Source organism: Epinephelus fuscoguttatus, linkage group LG21 (assembly GCF_011397635.1).
Source record: "Epinephelus fuscoguttatus linkage group LG21, E.fuscoguttatus.final_Chr_v1".
Classification (NCBI taxonomy): Eukaryota; Metazoa; Chordata; class Actinopteri; order Perciformes; family Serranidae; genus Epinephelus; species Epinephelus fuscoguttatus.
Window position 1 is genome coordinate 29,870,403 of NC_064772.1, and position 26,766 is coordinate 29,897,168.

General features: G+C 40.5%; 1 protein-coding gene across 1 annotated transcript in view; it reads left to right on the top strand.

Moving 5' to 3' along the window:
- Nucleotides 1-26,766, top strand: part of ahrra (aryl-hydrocarbon receptor repressor a) — a 76,507-nt gene that overhangs the window by 16,105 nt on the left and 33,636 nt on the right. The window lies entirely within an intron of this gene.

Genomic DNA, 26,766 nt, shown 5'->3' on the forward strand with positions numbered 1-26,766 from the left:
GTTATTGTTCTGTTGTGTATGAAACAAATTCTGCAGCATCACCTGAATGCATCCTTTTTACCTGCATACTTTCAGTGTATGTTTAAATACTAACACTTAGTCAAGTGAAGGAATGAATACAAAGGAACTGAAGCGTGGGCCTTTTATAAGCAATATTACTAATGCAATCAGGATTGTGTTTATTCTCTGAAGACTCGCGTGGCATGAATTCCACATGTACTTCATGTCATCAAGTTGTGTCTGTGCACTGGCTGCCGAGGCTCACTGTACACCAGACCATTTGATTTGTCTGTCACCTCCATTTATCTTAATTGAAGCATGCTTCAGTGTGCAACAGTGGCCAGGCCCGGTCCCTGCTGTTGTTGCCTAATGTAAATCGATATGTTTCCATGTGGTTGGAAAGATCACTAACCAAAGGTGGCATCTGACCCGATACAGCTCAATACGCTAACTACCGTCAGCCAGATGAGGTCCCCTTTCATCAGCATTTGATATGGGAAAACAGCAGAACGTAACTCGCCTGAGTAAAAATAGTCCCTCAGATCATGTCAAATGAAGTTAGGGTTATTTGGAGCAGCTTTGCGGGGGAATGGGTTCTTTTTTTCAATCTCAGACAGACTGTGTTGTAAATTCACCATACAAATTTAACTGATACTGAACCAAGATATATATTGCTGTGTATGTTGTACATCGCAGAACATGTATTTCAGTAAGAAAGAGCTGTAGTAAGGGCTAATTAAAGATAACTAGAGAATGTGATGCAAGAGGATGTTTAAAACAGTTTGTGCATTTTTTTATTGGCTGGCAGGCCTTCGCTGCACTCACCCAGAGCAATCTGAACTCTGTTTGAACTGCTGCTCTCTGCCGAATTATGATCGAATGAGTGAGCCTGACAAAATATTTTTAGGGTGGAGAGAGAGATTTGTAAGTGGAGGGTATGGCAAGTGGGAGAGAGGGTATAGACAATCTTTCCTTATCACAGACACACACACACACACACACACACACACACTTAGGTGCTGCAAAAAAGAAAGACAAGGTGAAGCCAAACATCAGTTAACAGCAGCAGGATGGTCTCTGACTTGACAGCGTCCAGGCACATTGTTAAAGAGGAACAGCTCTGCGGGGGCAAATGTCTCACCCAGGCAGCCAGGTATCCAGTGAGTCAGGATGGCAAAGTGTGTGAATGTGTGTGTGTAACAGGGTGACTGAGAGGGAGAGAGGCAGTTGCGTGACTTGTGCTTGGCTCAGCCGTTCAGCCCCCCAGGCAATATTTGTTAGCCAGGAGAAAGGAAGGTATATATCTTAAGTGTTCGACAGTAAACAGAGCCGCGACGGAGCCCTAATGCTCACTGGGATTTGTTTGAGATGTGTGCAGTTGTGTGTGTGTGTGTGTGTGTGTGTGTGTGTGTGTGTATTCATGTGTGCACTGCAAAAAATGATGGGCAGGGTAAGGGTTTCATTTTGTATCCCCTCATGCATCAGCATCACTTGAAATTTTATCACACTGATAAAACAAATGAGAAAAACTCCAGTGGGAAATGATGATTTCGCACAATAACACACGTGCTTACAAACACACAGAGATTGAGCTACAGGGCAGCTACAAAGTCACTTCTTGATGCCGCCTTTGTGTTTTTATACAGCACCAAACAATGATGGAGTTATGTCTCTCCACTGTGTTATTTTAGTCAGCAGGTCAGCATTGCAGAAGCAAATAAGGTATTATGGGCAGGACGTTTAACACAACAGCATCGGTCTCTAATGTGACATTTAACATACGCATCAGCAGCACTTTATAAACAATAACAATGGCATTAACATGGTTGTAACAATCATTTACTGTCCGCTGCTTGGAGGGTAAGATGCTCCTGGACCTCATTTTTTCCCAAATTTTTTGACATTTTTGGTCCTGTTCTTCTTAAGTTAGCTGCTAACTGCTATCAGCTGCGTTTTAAATTTCCCAGCTGTGGGACACATGCAAAATACACCTTCAAAACGTCACATGGGTTCTGTCCTGTCGGCAGTCCCTTTGATATAGACATCTTTTCGGTGCTGTTACTAACTCTGCTGTCATAAAGGCAAGACAACTCTGTCCCCCCATTGTACCTTTTATTGTACCTTTTATATAGAACGGTAAAGCAGCATCATGGCGTGAAATTCCGGCCTTGAAGAGGCAGTGTAAAAAGGGCATATGCCAAGATGCTGTTGACTCAAGACATTCATTTTATAAGTGTTTGCTTTATTTATAAGTGAGTTGAAATTGTTAATTCTGCTTGAAAACTTGAAACCAGCAAAGTTTTCCTGATATAAATTTACTAGAAGATGAGCCTTTCCATTTTTTAGTGTGTGTGTCTGCAAGCTGGATCGCTGACCTCCCACTGGAGGTTTTCACTAACATCACGAGCACTAAAGGCCCACTGGGGGAATTCATGGTGAAAGCTCTCTGAGGCTTTCTGAGTGGCTTAAACTGTAGTGTCAACTGAAAAAAAGAGAAAAGAGTAAAAGATGTAGTGAGTCAATAATAGAGGAGGAGAAGAATGCTATTTTTAAAAGTTATGTTGCAGTCCTTTCTTGAGATGAGCTGTGGTTATTGTGTCAGTCTTCTTTGGATGTAAGACACTAGTGGTGAAATAAACCCAGCACACACACACATACACACATTAAAGTATTTCATATGATGCACTTTAGGAATCTACTGTCACATTCAAAACAAATATTTGAGTAACATTTTTAAAACAGGAAGTGCAATGTAGTAGCCTTTTGTAAAAAATAGTACATATGTGATGAAGCAAACTGGTGCATTTTATTGTAACTGTCAGTTATATACTCGGAGGTTACCTAATTTGATCAAATGAAACAAAAATTCTTTTGCCTGCTGCAGCCCTAACTGAATCTTAGACACACATCCCCTCTGTTTCATCTCTTACTCTTCAATTGGCGATTCAGCTGCTTTCACCACTTAACATGTCAACTGACATTTCGACTGCATCCACCTCTTTCTCCTCTGTACTGACATTTAAACTCCTGTCAGTACTTACACTTTGACTGCCACCTTTAACCCTTGCAGGTCTCAGATCATTTGCAGATTTACTGCAACTGCTTTCAGTGCTCACACCTCTGCTGACACTTTACTGACATCATATTTCTATTAATACAATTGAGCTGGCATGAGGACTAAACCCAAATAAAACCCAAAACCTAATATCAACATTTTTTTAAAATCTTATTTAATTGCACTGCATACATATTTGTTCAGCCTGTCCTTGTTCTGCGCTCTCTATTTTGTATGAGAGCTCTGCTTGGTGCCAGGGACTGTTGGTCATAGGATGGGCTAACTGTTGGCATCACACAGCTAACAGTCATTAACAGGTTTAGAGTCGAGCCATTTTAATGTCAGTATGAGTTTGTTGGAACCATTATGACAGCTTGGTGTCGGATGTAAGCCATAAATATAAATCTCGATTCTTAAATTTGTTTGAGCTAGAATCCTGTTTCTGCACTTCTGTTTTCAGGCGTTGTCTCAGATTCGGAACTTCCAATGTTCACGATTTATTACTACTGAAGCTCCAGAGCCAAAACAATTGGGGCGACCTTTGCTGGCACTATTCTCTTTTGCTTTCACTTTATCTGATACATCAGACTACAGTAAATTTATCCTCTACACTTCCACTTCTTGTGTAGTGCCTACACTTTAGACTACATTTCAACTGACATCTTTAATTTTATATGCTTGAGATGGCACTTATCTCATTTTAGCCTTCAACTTTGACTGACACCTCCAGCTCAATTTGCTCCCTACACATGAGCTGACATTTCAGCGCCTTTCAGTGCTTGAACTTTAACGAAGTCTTCGACTCCTTTCAGCACTCCCCTTTGACTAAAACTTGAACTTCACTCAACGCTTACGCCTAAATTTAATACTCAACTTCATTTAGTGCTTACACTTAATCTGCACACTTCAACATGTTTCAGCAGTTCCATTTCAACTTATGTTAGTATTTGTACTTTAACTCCTTATTTCAAATATAACATTTCAATTGCCTAATTTCAGCAGCAAGCTCATGTTCATTTTCTTCAGTAAAGTTGGCCTTTTCTAGTTTAATATGACCTTTTTATCTCCACAAATGTCCATGTCTTTTATTCTATCTGCAAGGATCACGGCAGATCTGTTGTCTGTCACGCAGGTTCCTTTTGTGTCTGTGACCTCATTAGAAATGGAGCTACAGGCACCAGGCCTCTGGACCTTTCAGGGACAAGCACAGCGCTGATCTGATGACTTATTCATCAGTCACAATGACACGACCTCTTAAAGATGGTACATGACAGAGAGCAATGGGATCAAGTCAGATCATCATATCAGGTGCAGGAGCTCATCACGGCTAATGCAGCGAGATAAGTGCAGCCTGAGTACAACACAGGCCACAGTTAGAGACACTGTGGTGAGTTTTGAATTCAGATTTAAAGTCAGCTCAGAGGCAACACAGCGGATATTTGCAACAACATGAAGAACAACAAGGAGAAAGAGAGAAAGAAAAGAACTAGAGAAAATGACAGAGGTGGTGGAGAGAAGTGTCAGACTCTGTTTCTGTCCCTGAGGATCGTGTTTAAATTGGCATGTTGCAGAGAGAGCACTGTTAGACTGAATTTAAACAGCTGCCGGCTTCACCCACAGCAACACACACACTCGGGCCCTCCCCTGCTCTAGGTTTGCGTGCGGAGCAGGGAAATTCTCCATGCTAATGTGCCAGGGTTTGTTTTCATCATCAAATTGCAAATGTTTTAAATATGCATCACACACGCACATACACATACACATACACATACACACACACACACACACACACACACACACACACACACACACACACACACACATATACCCACATTTATCCAGTCAGAGCATTGACAGTCTAATCCTTGTTTTCATACAGTGTCATCTGTCAAATATAGAGCTAGAAGTGGCTTCCACCCATGTTTATTTTTCATACGCCACTCCCATAATTTTTCAATCATATTTTATTTCCAACGCGGCATTTCTTGACCTGTAATGGATCTCAACACTTTGGCTGGCTGTGTCTCCAGATTAACACATGCAAGAGCTTTTCACAGTTCGGGATAACAATTAGCCCGAGAACAGGGAGATTAAAGAGGGAAATGAGGGGCGTCTCGGCATGTTTATATATTGACTGTACACCTTGGAATATGAAGCTTTCACATCTTAAGCCCTTAAACTGCAAGTTACCACAAAAACAAAGTCAGTTAACCAGTCATTTTGTGACTAATTCTTATAAACCTTTATTTCCTGAAAACAAACAAGATTTCCATATATATATATATATATATATATATGTGTGTGTGTGTGTGTGTGTGTGTGTGTGTGTGTGTTTGTGTAATTACAATGTCAGATGTTTTAATTAAATGTGAAATAATGAGGTAAACATATGTAAAAGTAATCCCTGTGAGCAAAAACCTCAGGTTTCATCTGTTCTGAATTCTCTGTTTGCAACATTTTTGTTTTTTCTCTATTTTTGAGACAAGCTGACATCAGATTGTGACAGATTTCTTTATATCATCATCTGCTTCAGGCATGTTACATTACATAACCTACACTGCTACATGAGGCTACATTCTAACGTCAGGCAAACATGTTTACTTGGTTGCTGGCGTCGTTAATTTCTCCCTGATTTCGGGATCATATTCCTGCTGTAACATGTCCAGTGAGATCCAGTAGAAACCCCAACATACAAGTATGAACCTGAAAATGAGCAAAATAGGTCCCCTTTAAATGCACTTTAATTGTGATAGTGTTAATGTGGAAAAGAAATAAGTATCATAACCTCTGTTTGCTTTACAGAAACTAAAATTCACAAAACAAAGTGGATGTTATTCAGAATTTTTCAGGGTGACTTGACAAATTAAATGTGATAAAATTGTCATTCTGAAGTCTAACCCAGTTTCTCACTGTCAAAAGTTAGCCCGGCCCAGCAAACATCCTGACACTGAAAAGATGTTGATATGACAGCCTGCACCGATGTTGAAAGCCTGTGTAAATATAGCACCAAAATCAAAACGGAGTCACATCCACTCGTCGTCCATAGCTGCCACCTGCGTCATTTTGTGAAACCACGACTCCGATATCTGTCTGATACAAGTTCAAATAAGCTGCTTTCACTTTTATTTTTCACTGTGCTATAGCATCATATTGTAAAAACTTTGCGTTTGCTTGGGATGATGTTGAACTTTTCTACCTCTTGCATATTGTCAAATGTTTGCTGGGAGGCCGTATTTGATTTTCAGGGGAAAAACAGCAAATCTTGGCTTAAAGATATGGATAACCCAGTTTAGAATGAAGGAGTGTGAAATGCTTGTTTGCCTAAAGTTAGGAGCAAAGTCAGTGTGGGGTTATCACTTCAAAAGTTATATTAGTCCATTGCTTAAAACTCTATTGGAAGAGTCATTACACCCCACAGAATAACCCTCTTTTACCTTTAAAGATGGATAATTGTCGTGTGGTCTATCCTCAGAAATCCCCACAATTACTGTATGATTTCCAGTGTTCTTGCCATCCTTTTGCTTAATAAAATGAATGTTGTGAAGGATAAATAGAGATAAATGATAACTTTTGGATAATTAAACCTCATTCTCTCTCAGAGGGGGTAATAACAAAAAACAGCTTTTTTAAAACTGAAATTGAGGCTGTGATTCGTCCAAGTTCTACCATGAGTAATATGAGGGTAAACAACAGATCGCTGGAGACTCCTTCCTTGTGACTCATGAGCAACAAGTTCTCAGAAAGGAGAGAGAGGCTGGGGAGGAGGAGGGGGGGCGACCATAATAACATCATTGTGGCTGTTTGAAGTCGCATCAGGCCCATTTCCCAGATACAGTAAGTACAGGCTGTCTGCATGTCTACTGGCCTCTCGCCACTCAAAGGCCACATTCATGGAGGCGCTGCCGCCCTCACAGAGGGCAATTGGATCCACCGGATACCCTTCCCTTCTCACGCAATGTTGTGTAAACCCGGGGAAAATGACCTCAATATGTCCTAAACTAGTTAAGGATGAAGATGCCGCACCCGCTCACATGTCTCGGGCATGATAATGCGGTGATGGTTTTATAAATACCCGCTCTCATGCACACACAGAAGCAGCGCATGCTGATTGTCCTGTGTCTGTCAGTGTTTCTTGCTTGAGCTGATGTGCTGTTGGATCTCTTTAAAGGCTAACAGATCATCCATACCATCTGTTCATATTTTAAGCCTTTGTCTTTAGTGTTGGCTGAAACAAAAGGGTTATCTCTGACTACAAAAAATGAAGTTACAAACTCAGCAGGGTGAGTTTTAAACTGATAATGATAAATAATGAAATGATGAAGCAGACTGCACTACATTGCAGAGGTATATGTTTTTCTTGATCTATCACTTTCATCGTCATTGTATTCCGATGTCAAGGCAGCTGCATTTTTTTCTATGCTTCTATGTCATTTCTGATCTTGTTGATCTTCCATTTAATCCTTCCTCTCTTGTGGTGCCACCCCGCCTTGGCCTGCAGGCCTGGACAACCTCAACCTGACTGCCTACTGGGGTGGCTTCAGCCTGCCGCCCACTCTCTCTCACACACTCACTCACTTTTCATTGTTTTCACAATAGCAACTGAGGCTGCTAATTCTTACTTTTCTCGCTTTACTTCCCACACCTGTTCGCTTTATGACATCCCACTCCCATTCTCACTTTTCCCTTGACCACGACTTAGACATGATCATTGAATGTAAATGAGCATTGCCGCTGCAAAACAAGAGGACTATTGCAATGAGGTCAACATGTCACGAGAGATGGTGCCATGAATGATTTTAACGCAGCACCATGTTCTGCAGAGGTGGATGGGGGTTGCAAAAAGGCAGAAAGGAGGCATAAAATAGAAGGAGAGAAACCCTATTGCATAATTCATTGGGCCATCACAATACCAATTCTCCATCCATCCATCCTTGGATGTGCATCTTTGTTAAAATGTCAGATGGGCCAATTCATGTAGAAAACTCTGACTTGACCTAATTGGCAGAGCCATATGATCACTGATGAGGCCGAGGCTGCTGTGGGAGACAATTAACTATGATTCATGTTTTCCAGAAAAATGATCATAGTCATTTTGTTGAAAGATTGCATATGTTTGATTGTTAACTATTTATCGACAAGTCAGACATCAACATTTGCAGAATTCTTAGACATTAGCACAAGGACAGAGGATTACAGAGATTACAGCCTGTCTGTGCAGCTGATAGATTTTCTTGTAACACCTCCCATGTTTTTAGTCAGCAGCTGGATGGATAGCAGAGTCAAAACACCTGCCAAAAGCCTTCAGGCCTGAGCCTTTACTCTTGGCAAGCCTCTCCTCCCTGCTACTTCAAGTCCTTCTCCTTCTCATGCAACCTTTCCCCGGCCAAATTCTCAGTCAATTTCCAGGCCATATTGAGGCTGTTTTGTGGCCTCCCCCCTCCCCTTCTGGTGATGTCATGACAAAAAACACAAACTGAGATTTGATGAGCTGGAAAATCTCATTTCGGCTTGTAAAGAATTATTGTCCACTCTGTGTAGAGTAAGTGTCAAAGTGTCAACTTTGATTATACAGCTAGAATGCAGGTAATAATATTTGAAACCAACAAGGGTTGTGTGTGTTCATACATATTAACAGTACATGCGTGCATTTACACTGCAACAAATGAACATTGTTGAGTCTTTCCGGCAAAGCTAAGGCCGCTATTGTAAACCGCATGTGCCGTGCAAGAACAGAAAGCTTAGAAGCTTAGCAACAGTAACCGGGGGGGGGATGGGCGGTGCTTAGCGGAAGATCAATTAGCAGCAGAGTAATAGATTAAAAGTCTACCACTGCCCATTTGTGTCTTGCTAATCACCTCAACATATGTTCCCAAGAAACCATAGGTAATGAAAGATGCTAAATGTATATACAAATGCAGCTGACGTAAGGCGGTTTGGCTGAGCAAGAAGAAAACAAAACTAAGCAATGGAAAGAAGAAACAAGTGCCATCTTAATGAGTATTTCAGGAGACGCCTCTATTTAGTTAAAAGAGTGTACTGAGACCATAAATATGTTTTAACAAGTAGAGGTGCAAAAAAGGATGTGATGTTATTTTGGTGAACACCCTTTCAACATCCCTGTCAATTAATTTTGGTGTCAGGTCTCAGACACATCCTTCATATATAAGAGACGTTCAACAAACCAGACTTTTGTAGGAATCTGCAAGTATTTTAGAGGGCCAGCGATGTGAATGATCCCTTTGTTTCGCTGTCTTTCTAAAGCCGCTCAAACCACTGGCGCTCACTTTCTCTCTGCGAACTGTCTTTTTCTCTAGTCCCCTGTCATCCCCAGTTACTGTATATTCCCCCTTGGGCTATCCTGGTGGTGGAAAGGTGATGAGAGGATAGAAAGGTGTTGGGAGAGGCAACAAGACAGAACAAGAGGACAGAGAGGATGAGAGACACAGATGGACAGGACAGTGTGAAGTTTTGTTGTTCTGTCCCCTGAAAGAATTCCACATGGACCACACACACACACACACACACACACACACACACACACACACACACACACACACACACACACACACACACACACACACACAAATCCTACACATGGAGGGACCATCAGGGACAAAGAGAAATTGTTTCTGAGGAGCTGACACCTGCACTAGCAGCTGCCATCATTCATTTACATGTGGTTAATGAGGTTAAGAAAAGCAATTACTTTCTAAGTATGCACCAACCACAGAAAGAGATCGTTATTATGAATTGCCCTGAAGCAGAACGTGACCAGAACAGACATATCACCGCTGTAATTAAGTCAATGTGTATGTTTTTTGCTCAGTAAATACCCCAAAACATGGTTAAAATGTAACAATTTCAAACAGTCTGAGGTTTAATTTAAAGATCAGCTTCAGCCCCGTATTGCATTTCCACTCCACTCAGCCACAGGTTGCATGTGTGTTGCCAGCAGCGGAGGAATGCTTTGAGCACAGAGAGCCAAAAATAGACATGCTGACCCTTTAAATGCGGAGTCTGTAACATGTTGTGGCTGCTGGGAGAGAGCCGCACACTGTCTCTTTAAGAAAGGCATTTGTGTAGTGTAGTATTGCTGTAGTAGTGTGTGTGTGTGTGTGTGTGTGTGTGTGTGTGTGTGTGTGTGTGTGTGTGCGCGCATGTGTACATATAGTGTGTGTGTGTGTGTGTGTGTGTGTGTGTGTGTGTGTGCGCATGTAAAGCTGACTGAGCAGGCGAAGGGTTGCGTGACTACTGCAGACGAGGCTGTGACCTCAGAAAAGTGGTTATGAAAACGATCTGTCGAAGCGAGCGGAGAGAGAGAGAGAGAGTGAGAGAGTGAGTGAATGAAAGAGAAATGAAGGAAGCGAGCAAGAGAGAGAGGAGAGGAAGAGAAGGAGAGAGACCAGCCCTGCAGAAATGAGTTCATTTACTGCCTACGCTACACTATCAGTGGATGACACTTGAGAGCTGCCACATACACTTATTCCTTAAGGTATTAACTGCATACACACATAGGCTAACTCTCACACATATGCCCTCTGGTCTGCTCCATACTGTGGTGACAGTTTCTTTGTACTGTACTTAAAGCAATTTAACAGAGCCGTGAGGGATCGGCACTAAAGGCCAGTTCACACAGGGGAGCGGACAGTGTGCTTGAACAGAAGTGATACAAAAAGTGAAATAAAAGAAGAGAGTGAGGGGATATTTTTGTCACTGAGACTCAGAGGGAGAAACATTTGAGAGAGATGAAGAAAGACAGTCAGGTATCATATTCCTACTGTGGCAGTGGCATGCTCTGAATATGCAGGAGAGATTCCTGAGGCCGACCACATGGAAACAATTGGAGAAGATCCTGTAGAAAGGACTTAGAGCATACTGTTGAATTACATATGTTTGCGTCAGCATTTTTCTACAAATTAATCTGCATATAATTGCTGTAACATACTGTCACTGTGGTTCAACCTATATCAAGCTCATTAACTTTTCGAGTTTTGTTTTTCTCCTAAATACAGAGTGACGTAATTTTTTTGTTTCCGGAACGTTTGAAATAATTAGAGGAAGAACATCAGGTTAGTTTCCATAATGTGATTGTGGTGAGACCAGTGACTGTTTTTGCTCATTGCTCAGTGAGCAAGAGAGGCTGTAAACCTGTACTGTGTAATCAAAGAAACATGTAAGCTGGTCATTTTGTCTCTAACAGCAGATACTGCACATTTTGTTAACAAAGATTTCAGGAAAAATGTCTGTAAATATAACTGCAAACTAATTTATTTGTAACATTAAGCAACTGACAATTACAGGATGGATTGATTTCTTACATACTTGAGTAAAAGTAGGAATTTGCTGTACAGTTGTAAATATTTCTGAAGGTTTACCAGCTCTGTCTTGAGACAGGGGTAAGAAAAATGAAGGGATAAAAGATGGAGGAGAGGAAAAAAATGAAAAGAGAGTAAGGGGGAGAAACATATCGGTGTTCAGCACAGATTGCGTGTGAACAGTAATGCTAGCCTTCAAAGAGCACAGTGGAGCACATTGTATCCATGCATGAGTCGCTCAACAGGGACAGCGGCATGACGGAGGGGAGGGAGGGCATACCAGGACAAGGGCCGGGAGAGAGATGGAGGAAGAGGGAGAGAAGCAAGAGGAAGGGTGAACGAGTCTGTGTCATGACAATTGTGATCTTTGTTATGAGCGGGGTTGCCAGCTCTCACGCTTTTGGCGTGAGATGCACGCTTTTACGCTCTGTCCCACACTCTGTGGCTCCACATACCAGTCTTACACCAAGGAAAGTTTAATTATAAGAGCAGAGCCGGACTGTGTGAAAGCACAGACTTTCTGTTACGTAGCAGGTTTCTTTGTTAGCGTTATAAAGTTTGTTGAGTGTGAAAGAGAGGCTGCAATATAAAGTTAGGGCCTTTATTTTTCAGTTCTCAATAGAGCCACCCAAATGGACAGTGATGACTAAATTAACAATTTTAAAAACACATATGCACATTTACACATACTGTTTAGAGTGAAAACTGTCTCCCAGAATCTGTTAAGAAAATTGGAAACCCTGTTTATGAACCCTTCTTACAGTAGAAAGTGCTCTGTAATGAGGTGAGAGTTGGTGAAAAGTAGCTTAGCGCTTGTTAAATCCTGGGCAGCTGTGAGTAAAAAAGTAATAACCAATAATAGCTCACTGCTTAAATTAAGTTGTTACAGCTAACATACTGGTAGTAATAATGATAATAGTAATTTTACTTTTATCATACCTTGCATCAAAAGGCAAAGTGACACAATTGAAAAACTAAAATAGAGAGCAGCAGTAACACATGTAAAGGCACAATATGACTAAGCAGGAAGACAGTATGAAACCATTTATACCCACAACCGAAATTTGAATTTCCTTTGGAGGAAGTGCTCTCTGGGCTTGTCCAAACACAAATCTGAACACATTTTTTACAGTTTCTGAAAATCAGTCTCATCAGTCCCATCATGTGCCCAAAGAATAAACAAAATGTCCATATCTCAGAAACTACAAGGAGCACAATGATGTACTTGATATCTATGAAGTTCTAACAAGTTGAATATCAAAGTTATGCACTTGTAAACAAGGTGCAAAAAATGTAATATGGAAAACATTTAATATTTAATAAAGACAGTGTAGCATTTTCCCTCATTTTCAAAAAGCCTGACTTTGATCACTTATAAAAGTCTAATTTTTCATGTGAACTAAAAAAAATTGAAGTTGTACTGTGAGATACCTCCCCAAAGTATGTGCGTGCCAGATCTAAAGACTTAAGACCCATCAGAGCAAATGTTGTGGCATTTTTTTACTTACATGCTAAATATAGTCTTTGGGCACAAATGGGTTAAAAATTGCCCAGGACTAAAACGAATGCCTTCACTAAAAGGTTTTGAGGCCTCTTTTAAAAGACCCAACAGTTTGTAGTTCTGGTAGATGGTGGGGAAGTGCATTCCAAAGCTTGGGGATAGCTGGACTGAAGGCCCCATCTGCTACAACATGAGGATTAGTCAATGGGTCAAGAGGTCATCAGATTTGAGGTTGTGGAGTTTGGGAGATTTGGGGCTGAGCAGTTCTTTCGGGTAGACTGCTGCGTTTTTATAAATAATGTACAGCTCGGAGGCCTGTATTACCAAGCAGCATTTGGATTGGAAACAATATATGATGAGAGAAAAAGAAATTGCACTGTAACGTTTCAGGAGAATTTTCCACATTTAATAAGTTCTCAGGAAAATCTTAAAATCTGTTCTGAAACTGTAAACACTGACAATTTAAAACCAGCGTGATGTTTATCTGGTCTCAAGCAGCTTCATAGCTGCAGCATTTTCCAGGCCAGTGAAGAACTTGAACTGTGTGTGTGTTTGTGTGCGTGTTTGTTATCGTGATATCATTTCTCTGTACCAGCAGGGAAACAATATCACACACGCATCTTGCACATACATATTGCCCTCCTCTCCAGGGTCAATATTTACAGTTCATCCTCTTCTGCAAAATCACCCTGTCACACTGCCTTAGCATCTCCCCCTCCTCTCACTTCCCTTCCCCTCTCTTTCTCTCCCTCTCTCCACACTGCCAGTCACTTTTACTGTATGTCTCAATGGCTGAGCGTGATCAAGGCCAATTATGGTTTCTTTTGAGCGTGCAGGGCATCCTGTGGAAGCAATACATTACAAGCAACTCGTGCCAATCCATCTCCCCCTCCATATGTGTATCCTCCCCTCCATCTCTCCATCACCCGTGCTAGTACTACACATAGTAATTCATTCTTCACACAGCTGTTGCATCCAGTTGGAATGTGGGTAAATGTGAATTTAATGGTGTGTCATTCGTAATGTATATAGAAGTGTTTCTCTCTTGTCCTGGGGCATACTAGAAGATGTTCGATACCCCACTCATGCTTTTCCAAAGAGGATTCCTGTGTTCCATTTCTTGCACGACAGTAAGTGGATCTGGTGGCCAGACCTGATAGAGTTTCACCTTGTGTAGATTTTCTACTTGGATTGTGCAGGAAAATACACAGAGAGAGAGTCACATGAGACAAATTTCGTTCCAAAGAAAAATATCCACCATTCAACATTAGGAACACCTGGCTTTTGATCCCAGCATATGGGTCCAAAGTTGTTGTGAAACTGCCGCAGCGTCAGAGACCGGATGCTAAAATAAAACATGGTGTAAAATAATCCAGATTTCAACAGAAAACAAGTCTCACATTAAAAATATAAACAATAAATAGTATTAGTAATACCATCGAAATTAGTCACTCTAAATCCTTTTTTGCCCTGTTTGATGATCTCAAGTACCCTTTTATCTACACTTTACTTAGAAATGTGTTTAACTGATTTTAAACTGGATGTTATTTCACACTATTGATTATTTTGTTGTTTAATTATTTATTTAATGTTTAAGTTATTTTAACCATTTATTCATTACTTTAAGCAAACTATTTAAACTTTTATTTCTTTTGGCTAACTATTTCAACCATTCTCCATTATGTCCAGCTATTTCTGCAATTTAGTCCTTTTACTTTTACCTAACTATTCAGGTTCACGTTCAGGTACATATTTTGGGTTTCAACTAGAACACTTAACATGCCTTACACATTTCTTTTCTCATACTTACTGCCTGGATACACTGAATCATCCTCGTCTGCAACACTCTGAGTTTTTTAAAGGCTGTTTCACTGGAATTACTTTACCAGGCAACAGCTAAATTTTTACTTCCTGTTTTACTTTGACACTTTCACAGTGTTTATATAGTACCTACACCTTCTTTATTTTTAAAAAGACATGGAAATCTGACTTTTCACAATATGGGACCTTTAAACCATCACTCCATTACAACATTTATCCATTACTTTTAGCCAACTATTGAGACCATTAGGTATTTCGACCATTTATTACTTTAAGCTTACTATTTCAACTATTTATCCATTACTTTTAACTGTTTAAACCACTTATTAGCTAACTATGACTAACATTTATCTAACCCGTTTAACTAACTATTTAAAAGATTTATTAGCTATTTTTCTCTATCTCTGCTATTTCTCTGTTACTTTTAGCTAACTGTTTAAAACATTTAGCTATTTTTAGCTAACTAACGTTATCTCTACGATTTAACTATTACTTTTAGCCAGCTATTTAAACCATGTATTAGCTATTTTTTGCTAACTATCTCTACTATTTATTTGTTAGGCTACTTTTAGCTAATTTTAAAAAAAAGATTTATTAGCTATATTTAGCTAAATATGTCTAACATTTATCTAACCCCTTTACCTAACTATTTAAACCATTTATTAGCTATTTTAGCTAACTATCTCCACTATTTTGTTACTTTTAGCTAACTTTTTAAAAGATTTATTAGCTATTTTTCGCTTAATATATCTAACATTTATCTAACCCCTTTAACTAACTATTTAAACCATTTATTAGCTATTTTTCACTAACTATCTCTACTATTTATTTATTACTTTTAGCTAACTGTTTAAAACATTTATTAGCTATTTTTAGCTTAATATAACTAACATTTATCTAACCCCTTTAACTAACTATTTAAACCATTTATTAGCTATTTTTCGCTATCTCTACTATTTATTTATTTATTACTTTTAGCTGTTTAAAACATTTATTAGCTATTTTTAGCTAACTATCTCTACTATTTATATGTTACTTTTAGCTAACTGTTTAAAACATGTATTAGCTATTTTTAGCAAACTATCTCTACTATTTATCTATTACTTTTAGCTAACTGTTTAAAACATTTATTAGGTATTTTTCGCTAACTATTTCTACCATTTATCCATTGGCTAGACTTCTCTGCCCGCTTGCCAGCTGCTTTGTATGCACTCCCAGTTGCAACATGCGCAGGTTTTACAGCTGAATCACTTGCGAGAAACAAAAATTGTACAACTAAGAGTGTAAAGAAAATTCTTAAAACCTCATGTATTTTTTCCCTATGTTTTTTAAAATGATAAAAAAAAATTTAAAGAAAGAGGAAGAAATGTCCCGTTCTATCACAGAAGGAATGGGAGGATAATGATATCGTATTTATAGTTTTAGAGAAATGTTATTTTAAACCCCAACAGCTGTTAAAAAGATATTCATATGTTTATGTATGTATTTATGTTTAGGCAGTGATACAGATCTATTAGTATTTCAAAGCATAGACCTTCAAAAGGTAGTACAGGGATTCAAAAGAAAAATCCACTTTCTATTGTTGTACGTCCGTTTCAGTTGAAGTGTTGGTGAGCCAGGGGGTAGGAAGGAGGTGTCGACACACACTAACACAATGGTATGGTTTCCCTCTGCTTCTCCACAGGATGCTGACTACATATACAGACATGTGCAATACACACACACAAACGAAACAGGAACAATGGATCCACATATGTTGCTTTCATTTGATTTACTACTGCTGACTCTCCTCTTGTTAAGAAAATTCACATCACCTGTTGAACCAGTTCTCAAATGTCCCATCAAATGCAGCTTGCATCTGCCTAAAAAGACAGAGCAGGATGTGGGAAACAAGTTGTGGAATCTTGGCTTTTTAAACTGTCTTCACACTTCTTTTTTCTCCATCATGTGTGGAATATGGTCATATCTGCTTCATTTTTTATTCTTTCTGTACTTTATAGGAATTTTAAAGCATTTCCATATGACCTCCATTCAGTGATTTTTATATTTTACCCAATAAATATTCATATCAAGCCAGAGAGGTGGATAAACACTACATCAACCCTTCACATCCCTAATTAGGACCAAACTTCACATCTGATTTCTCCTGGCTACCATCTTCTGGGTATTTAAGTGTGATCATTCCTGCCAAATTCAAGCCTATAAAATCTGAATTGCACAATGATACTGGATTCCTTAGGTTATTATAATCAAATCATGAACAGTTTAACTAAAAACAGCTTTTTGCATCAGCTAGGTGCCTAAATAAGCTGAATTTTGGCATCTTTGGATGACGAGATTGTTGTCTCTTTGTGAAATACCATTGGTTGATGATAGTGAGGTGTTTGGTAAAATCTGCAAGACAACTCTCTGTCTGCTTCACTGCCACTCCAGTGTGGTAACGATTACATGAAAATTACACAGCATGCAATACCTCAGAGATGCCGTCACATGTTTCTTATCTACCATCAAGTACACGCTTTCGTTTAGTTGTCGTGGATCATCACCTCATCATCAAGATTGGTGCCATTTAATTTTGTTGCATTGTCATTTTCAGTTCCCTTTGCCATTTATTCCGACTTGCTTGCGGATCACTCCTATTTTCATCAATAGCTCTGACATTAGAAGACATCGCGTGTCCCTGCTGCAGTGTTAAGTCTATTTAAGGCCTTAACTTATGTCAGGAAAAACTCAGTGGCATGTTGCTGAGCTAATAATGTCTGACCGCTTTCTCTGTGAGCTTCACAAGTGCTCCTTTGGGAATAAGAGAGCGAGAGAGAGCAGGTTGAGAGAGATTCGGAAAGAGAAGAGGGAGAGAGCGGAGCACTAAGACTCTCCAGTGTATAAAATGACCTTGCTGCTGTTGCGTGCCATGGTTTGTTTTCAGTGCTGGCCACATGTTTGAACATTGCATAACTTCTCAGATGTGGTTTGTAAATCATGAAGTATTTTGGGGTTTTGAGGTGTGTGTGTGTGTGTGTGTGTGTGTGTGTGTGTGTGTGTGTGTGCTGACAGCCACCTTACCTAACAGCTTAACCTTATTTATCTTCATGTAAACATCCTTTTTTATTAGAAGACTCTGCGTGATAAGGCATACAGTTGTTATAAGTACCGATCACACCTTTGAAAATGACTGATTACCAACCGGTTGATGATGTAGGCAAAAAGAATTTTCCAGCCATTCACACACTTAATCTCCGGTCTCTGCTCCTTTTCGTTCCACAGCTGTCTGGTTGTGTCTCACTGTCCTAACTGTGGGAGCTGTGGCCCAATTAAAGGCTAATTAAAGGGCCAGTCCATGAAAACAGGGAAGTCTTTGTAGTGCTGTTTGCACAGGTGGTGTGCATCACATGCTGTAATGGTGTCAGGTTTACGCATCAAGGCTGCACACATGGACACACATTAGTGCATATGCACTGTACACTCGTATGCACACACTAAAGTGAGGCAGGTTAAATGAGTCACACTGATAAACGAAACAGTTCTGAGATGTTCCTCTTTGGCTGTGAACTGCAGAGAAAAACAACTGTATACCAAACCAAGTGTTAAGAGAAATCATACACAAAATGTAGGCTATGTAACATGTATATAACAACAAAAGAAACCTACAAATGTGTTTTCTTTGCTAATAAAGATTACAAAATTACAATAACCATCATACTATCTTAGTTTAATGTCGTTTCAAGGGGTGCCCAGTTGCTTGGTGGGTAGAGCAGGCATCCCATGTACAAATACAATGTCCTTGCCGCAGCAGCCATGCGTTGATTCCTAACCTGTCCTGTTCAATAACGGTGTATGACCGTCCTGCATTTTGATATATTTTCATGTCGCATTCCCTCCCTTTGATGGGATATGACGCCTGAAGTTTAACTTAAGTCCAGCAGTGAAGTTGCTGCATTTGTTACCGCTCCTCTAATATCAGTGCAGACTGGCGGGGTAGGAGCACAGGTTGGTAACGTTAGCCTGCAGAGCACTGCTAGTTGCCTGGTAATGAAACTGTGTTCTTTGCTATTTGATGACTTGTTTATTAGAGTGAAAATTAAGTTGTCAATGATTCACAAGTGTCCTGACAACCGCAAAGGATGTCTGTAGCCCATGCAAGAGAAATCAGCACAGCAGAAGCTTGCAACAGTCTGGCAACACTTGTTGTGTGCATTTATGTAAGCACCAGCATACCAATGACGTATCAGCGTCTTGAAGGGTTTTCTCATTTCATAGAGGAAGTTTTTAACCACTACCCCTTGTAACTCTGTTCTGAGGGGCAAGGTACCACTCAAAAACTAGAGGTTGGGGTAAAATATCAAATGGGATTGGGCCTATGTCCACCTTATAATACATCCACATTATGGAGATGTTTGTTACAGTATTGTTATTGTATGAGAGTACAGAATGCCAGGTTGCAAGATCTCTGGTTTGTAACACAGCTGCCTTACAGCAGATGGGATTTTATTCTAAAGGTTTTCACATAAATTTACAGTCTGTTTCATTGTGTACTTTAACACGGAAGGAAAAAAGACGTCAGGGCTGAAATCAGCGTCAGTTCTGAAGCTCTTGTTCAGGTGTTATACACCACAGATCAGCCATAATATTTCTCAGAGGGCTGGCCGGAGTTGATCCGACTGACCCATCCCAAAATAAAAATGCTCAACCGCAAATTTCAGACATGGCAGAAGAAATATGTTGACATTTAAAGGCTTGTTTCCAGAGCAGCTGCCATGTTTGTTGAGATTTACGACCTGAAGCAAAGAGCAGTGACGGCCCGGCAAGCGGTGCATTTGTCTAGTTTGGTATGAGATGAGTTCTTCTAGATGTGGGAATGTAAAAAAAATTACTGTCAACTTTCTATTGTGCACTGCATGATATAATGGTTGTGCTGAAACTTGCCAGACCACAATGAGCAAAGCAAAATGTGAGCTAACTTTGCAGTTGTACTCTATGTCCCAGAAGCAGAACAAGTTGTTGATCAGTTCTCTCTCCCAGTAAAGCTGGAGCTTATAGAATTTCATTGCCCCTGATAAAAAGATGGTTCTTCTATACGGTCAGTCGCCTTTATGCTCTTTAATCTACCCATGTAGCTGCACAGGGCCAGTCCTCCCAAAAATTGACTGGGATTTAGATTTTCCTCCAAATTTAAAATCCAGCTTCACCTGTAAGTATTTCAACAATCCAAAAAGGAAGCAGACGTTGTTTATTTGCAATTTTACAGCATGATAATAATAATGTTCAAAATGAAACTGAAAATAGTTTGGAGGTGGAGAGCCTACCATTTCTCAGCAATGACATGTTTTGGGTACAGTCGACCATAATAGGCTGCACTCTCACCCTGCGCCCTCCCTCGAACACACATCCACCACCACAACCAGACACACACACACACACACACACACACACACACACACACACACAACAGTTCAACTGGTTTTTCTTGTCAGCGCTCTGATCTTTTGTGGACTGACCACCCACACTGCAAACCAAAACCTCCTCAACATGTGAGACTCATCAGCCAAAACCTGCTCCTTAACTTCAAAACCACATTTGTCTTAAGGTGTTACAGCAACGACAAAATCACAAACACACTGAGGATTAATCCAAAGGTATATTGGATCATTGTTTTCCTTTTTACATGAGGTAAGTATCATTCTGTGTTTCTGGGAGTGCTGCTGCGAGCATACAGGGGATATGCATTTCCACTGACACACAGCGTGGAGAGAAAGCGGGGTTGAGGTTAACCAGATGAGGGCTGTTATAGAGATAAGAGGTCTCATTTGGTCACGGAAGGACCAGCTATGGATTTAATGGGGATGACAGGTGAATAAATGGTTGAAATCCATTAACCCTCCCACGACACCAGCTTAAGCCTTGCACCTAACATTACACTGGCCTCTGTTAGGAGCTGTTGTCTACTGTATATGTGTGTGAGTATATGTGTGTGTATGTATGTGTGTGGAGGTGTGGTTTAACTCGGGAGTCCCACCCTGCTGCACGCGATGCCTGGGAATCCGTGCCGGTTGAGGATTTACTGAACACGCTTTAGGGAATCCCAGCTCTCTCCCTCCCACACACACACACACACACACACACACAAACACACACCTTCAGGATATATAGAGCTGACATAGTTAACACTGATCAGGTGGAGTCACTCATAAAGATGGCCCTCATACACACACACCGCTTGGTTACAAAACACTGATGTTGTGCAGTTGCACATGCAGTGCAACTCTCATGCTGCACATGCACACACACACACACACACACACACGTGCACACACACTTTCCCAAACACCTTCAGGATGCAGAGCTGTCATACCTGACACTGATCAGATGAGATCACACACAAACACAGTCGCTCCACAGAAATGCACACACAAATCTGCACCTGGAATGGGCGATCAGAAGAACCTTCCCTGCTTTTCCTTTCCTTTGTCACAGTCTTTTCTTCTGCACCTCATAAAAACACTGGAGCCCATGAAGCTGTGTGATTATGTGCCAGATTAAAAATTTACTCCCAGCTCATTTGTGATTTAAGTAAGAGTAAAAGGGAAAAAAATGACTACATGAAAGAAGCCAAAGGCACAACAGTTAATGTTCCAGTTGGCAGCATATCAACCAGCTTGTCTGGCTTGGATTCAAGTAAATATGAATTTGAGATACAAAAAAGCCGACTATGGCATGTTAGCTAGGCTATAGCAGTGTTTGGCATGTGAGATGAAAATTAGCTAGATATAAATCTAAATAAATTAGTTTCCAGAACAGCAGAAAAATATAGTCTTAATTGTGCTGGGATTTTCTGTCTTTCATTTGAATCCAAAACCATGATTGAAATTCTTTAGCATTATCAGCAACTATAGTTTCTGTCTTTACATGACGTACATTGTCACCACAGTTTGAAGTGATGGAGAAAAATGTATTTGAATTGGGGGTTTTTTAAATTCAGAATTTATAGTTCAGTATTTACATACGAATTTCTGGGATTATTTTGATGATTAATATCAGAAGTGATTAACATTTTCCCTTCCTTTCCACTGCTCTCCTTGCTGACTTGACCTCTCCAGTGCCTCTGTGATTCATGACAAGTAATAGGAGGCGTATTTCTATATTTTGGCACAATGACCGTAAATGTTTAGAATGGGAGAAGCTGTGACTGTCGAGCAAGGGGAAGAAGAGAGAGAGACAGGAAAGGAGAGGTGATGTCAGGCGCTGACTTTCACATCGGAGGAAGTGTTGAAATGAGGGAGGTGTTACAATATCCTTTGCATTTGCTGGAACTGTTGTTTTCTTTCCTCAAATACTCAGGCACCTCACTCACCTAAACAACACAGTCATATAGTAGGTAAATACACTCAACAGCTGCTTTAGATTTTCTTTTTAAAGAGCATTTATACCTACAGGTAACCCGAAAACAAGTGCAGAATGAGGCGTAGTCCACACAGACACAGGTATTTTTGAGAACAGAGTTATTCCCTGTCCACACCAGCACTGTTGTAAAAAAAATGAAAAAAGCAAAACACAGTTGAAGCGCTGTCAAGAGTATGTCAAACCAATAGGCAGCGATAGAGCCCTTAAGACACGCAACAATGGCCAATCAGAAGCCTGAAAAAAGCTAATACTGGAAGGCTAGCTGTAACATTGAACCCCGTAGCACATTCCGATTCCCTTTCTATGCGTTTTTTAAATCTGTCACCCGGAAAAAAAGGTAACGTGAGGAAACAGTGAGGCTGATAATATTTTTGTTCTATGCATTGCGTAAATTTGCAAAACGAGACAAAATAAAAAGAGACATTTCCTCTTTTGCTTCTCTCCACTGAACTTATGTATCTGTCACCACTCTCTCTCTTTCTCCCCATGTCTTGCATTTAGCACAGCAGCTGCGTGAAGGGGCAGAGCTGTCCTCCATTCTGTCCTCCACATTCTGTGTGCGTTCTACATCCTCCTTCTCTTCATCATCATCCACCCCAATATTACTATCTGACCTGTTGAATAGAGGTTCCTCAGTCATGAAATACTGTGGAACCCGTTCCTCTGTCTTGTCATGGCTGTGTCCCGCCTCCAGATTTTTTTCACAGATTCTTAGTCAAACGTCTCTAAAAGCTTCTGACAGGTGCGAAAAATGCAGAAAATCGAACCTGTTCCAAAAATCTTAATGATAGACTAGAAGTTTCGGATTCAGTGTTCAAACGTGATTAACACAACTTGAGCTCGTACTTATTTATAGACGTGCGATAACTTCAGATGAAAAACGAATGCAGTGTGCAAAGGCCTTAACTGTACATTTATGTGTTAACATGTAAAAAGTCCTGCTAGCAAGGTTAAAACCAGCACTATTTTGGCTTGCATCCATCATTGTGCAAAATGTTGCCTCGTCTGTGACTCAGAGAAGATATAATGCCACACACTGCCATTACAAGCTGAAAAGTCCTCCTGTCCACACAACAATAAAAACAGAGTTTATAAAAATCTATGCCCTGGAGTTTTACAAATGGTTTGTTTTTGGTGACTGTAGACTATAGTGACGCCTCACAGTCACTCAACTTTAAGCCTTAATAAAAATGTAAATGGGTGAGTTATATAAGAATTCACCACCCTGCACAGTTGTCATGAATATTGAAATTAACTACAAAGACCAAAACTGTTTCTTTGCACCAGGCTGCAAAGATGCTTATTTCTGTTGTAAAGTTGGGCATTTTAACATGGGGGTCTATGGGGATTGACTGGGTTCTGGAGTCAGCCTCAAGTGGCCATTCAAAGAACTGCAGGTTTTGGCACTTCCGTGTTGACTTCATTTTTCAGCCCTGCAGGTTGCCACTTACACAAATAGCATAAATTCCATGTAATTATCGCTTTTAAATATGCAGTAATGATGACTCTAACGTGGCCCAAAGCATTTCAGATAGATCACCCCAGACAGTGATGGTGGTGCAGTGCAACAGGGTTCATCATCTTGTTGGAAGCTAAGGAATAAATCAAAACTACTGCGTAATTTGGTGGATGGCATGTACAATTATGTTAAAGATAACTGTACAATTAAGGTCAAAGCAGTTGCTATCCATCTCTCATGTGCTAACCATCTGGCCCTGCGTGAACACGGGCCAGACTCGGTGGGTTTAATACAAGCCCCGGGTCCGCTTCACTAAGACCCACTAAGTATCACAATGAAACTTGAAGCATGTTTGAGACACATCTGGAGCTCTCTCAGACTCTCCTTCACAGTACAGCGGAGCCACAAAGGATTTCTCCTTCCTTCTAACACATACTTTTTCATGTTTTATTGTCCGGTGGGAAAAAGACTTTGAATCTCATTCTCTGTTCATTTTATGACAGTTCCCACCCTGGCTTCTTTTTATCTTTTCCTCCCTTTCTGCATTTCTTTTTTCATTGTGCAAAGGATTCCATTCCTTTTTTCCACCCACCTCTTCTTTGTTAGTCAGACTTTTAGACAATAGCATGGGAATTGGTGCTTGAAATGCGAGACACCATATAGAGCCACCCTCAAGTGTTCTTCTATAAACAAGTTCATGATGATTATTAGCCCACGCCCAAACAGTTTGTCAAGTCATTATCCCCGAGGAACATCAATTAAAAGCTTTTTGTTCGGTGCAAGAACACACAAAACTAAGCGGAAAGCTGCCAGGCACTTGTTGTTTATCATTCCGACATCAGCGTTTTAGCATCATTCATTCATTTGCAGTTGATCTTCCAGGGAGCAGTGTGCTGTATAAATTCACTTTTCACACTAGTTAGTTCCTTTTCCACAAATGTTGAGCTTCCATCATCACGTGTGTAACCCTGCAGCATATCTGGGCTCAGATCTTCCAGTCTGCTCTGGTTTCAAAATGCATAGTGCACTATAAAATTCGGTCTGAAGCCAGATTCGTCTGTGCTTGAATGGACAGATTATAGCAGGCTATTTAAAGATGAGAGGCCACAGTGGAAACAAAGCCTGAATGACAAGACCACACACTGTCATGGGAAGAGAACGGTAAAGCGCTGTGTGTGTGTGTGTGTGTGTGTGTGTGTGTGTGTGTGTGTGTGTGTGTGTGTGTGTGTGTGTGTGTGTGTGTGTGTGTGTGTGACAGATATCTCTTATACGATGGTATGCCAGTACTGTGTGTGTTTGTGCAAATGCAAGCATGCATCTGTGTGATTTGTCACTGATAATTTGGTGCAGGATGCTGAAACGTTTGTTATCACCAGCTTTATTTCTCCGGAGACAGTGATACCATCGGCCTCATTTACACACCCCTACTGTGATGGCATTAGAGAGCTCTCCGTCTAAAATTGCACACCAGGTGTCCTCTCGGCTCATCCTAACTGCTTTGGACAGAGACAAAGGTGTTTTGCCAGCCCTAAATGGCTCTGTGGTGCTGGTAATAATCACTGGTGTCAGTGAGGAAATGGATCGGCTGACCACAGAGCTTTTCCCGCTGTACTGAAATGTGGATTGGGAGGGTAGACAAAGCTTGAGGGTGACCCCCTAACATCTTTTGCAGTTAACCTGTTCCTACTAAGTTTCCATGAAATGGCCTGATGTCAAGAACCAGCTCTGTTATTTTCTGCATTCATTCTATTAGGTTCCTGCCCCTGAAGTCCTTAACATCCTTCTCTTCTCTTCTCTTCTCTTCTCTTCTCTTCTCTTCTCTTCTCTTCTCATCTCTTATTGTCTCCAATCTCCTCTTCTCTTCTTGTCCCCTATCTCCTCTTCTTGTCTCCTATCTCTTCTTCTCTGCTTGTCCCCTCCTCTCTTCTCTTCTTGTCTCCTATCGTCTCTTCTCTTCTTTATTCCATTCTCTCATCTTCTTGCTCCTATACCTTCCTCTCTTCTTTTCTTTTCTCCTATCTTTTCTTCTTTTCTCCTATCTTTTCTTCCCCTCTTTTCTCCGATCATCTCATCCCTTCTCCTCACCACTCTTCTCTTCTCTTCTCTTCTCTTCCACAATGGAAAAAACAGTCACAATAATTAATAATTATAAGCTGTGGCAAGCGATAAAAAGAAGCATGGCAGGGGAGAAGAAGAAACAGGTTTCTCTCTTTTCCCCCGTGCCGTCCCTTTTGACATGTAAAGCGTGTAAACTTGGCAGGGCCAAATTTGTTGATTGCGGGCTACTGATGTGACCCATCTGGGGTTGAAACATTGTATTAGGTCTTCGCACGCTATTCCCCGCCACTCCCTTGGCTCAACAGCTCACCCCCCTTCTGTCACATGAGAAACAGTTGCAGCACTGTTGTCGGGTGAGGAGGATGTGGGTATTTGGTGTGTTTATTTTGTGTGTGTGTGTGTGTGTGTGTGTGTGTGTGTGTGTGTGTGTGTATGCTGAGTACATGTAATGGGAGACTGGCCCACGAATGGACGGTCCAAACCCAGCAGCAGCAGCAGCTGTGTGTCCTGTTAAAGTATCCTTGAGCAAGATACCACATCCCTAAATGACTAAATTGTAAGTGTGCTCATGTTTGTATTGTCTTTTGGGTGTGTGTGTGTATGTGTGTGTGTGTGTGTGCATTCGTAACTGTATGTAAATCAGGATCTGGAACGATGTGTGACAATTTCTCCAAACTGTAACTCTCACTTACTTTTTCTGTCTCTGTGTCCTGTGCTCAGCATTATGATCACAGGACACTAAAAGTCTCACTTGAGATCTATAAAAATCCCTCTTAAGTTATATGCATTATTAAAGTAATTCAAGTTATGTGTTAATCACAAATTTAAGAATTGATATATCAACCAAATACTGGTTATTCTCTTGTCTATCCAGCTGGAAAGTCATCCCATCAGAGTACACAACAAAACTGATGACTAAAAGAACTGAAAACAAGCCACAGTTTACGACATCCTTATGCAATGCAGAGAAAAAGAGGCATGCTTTGCCTTGCGTGAGTTGGTCACAGTGACACAGCAGTGTTTTGAGCTGCTAATACTTTCCCAAATCAGAGATATTACTGTTATTCTGGAGACATCCTGAAGCTATTGCAGAGGAATTTATGTGGCCCTGCTCATAAATCAGACTTCAGCGGCAAGCAGAAAATACAGGAGGACAGGC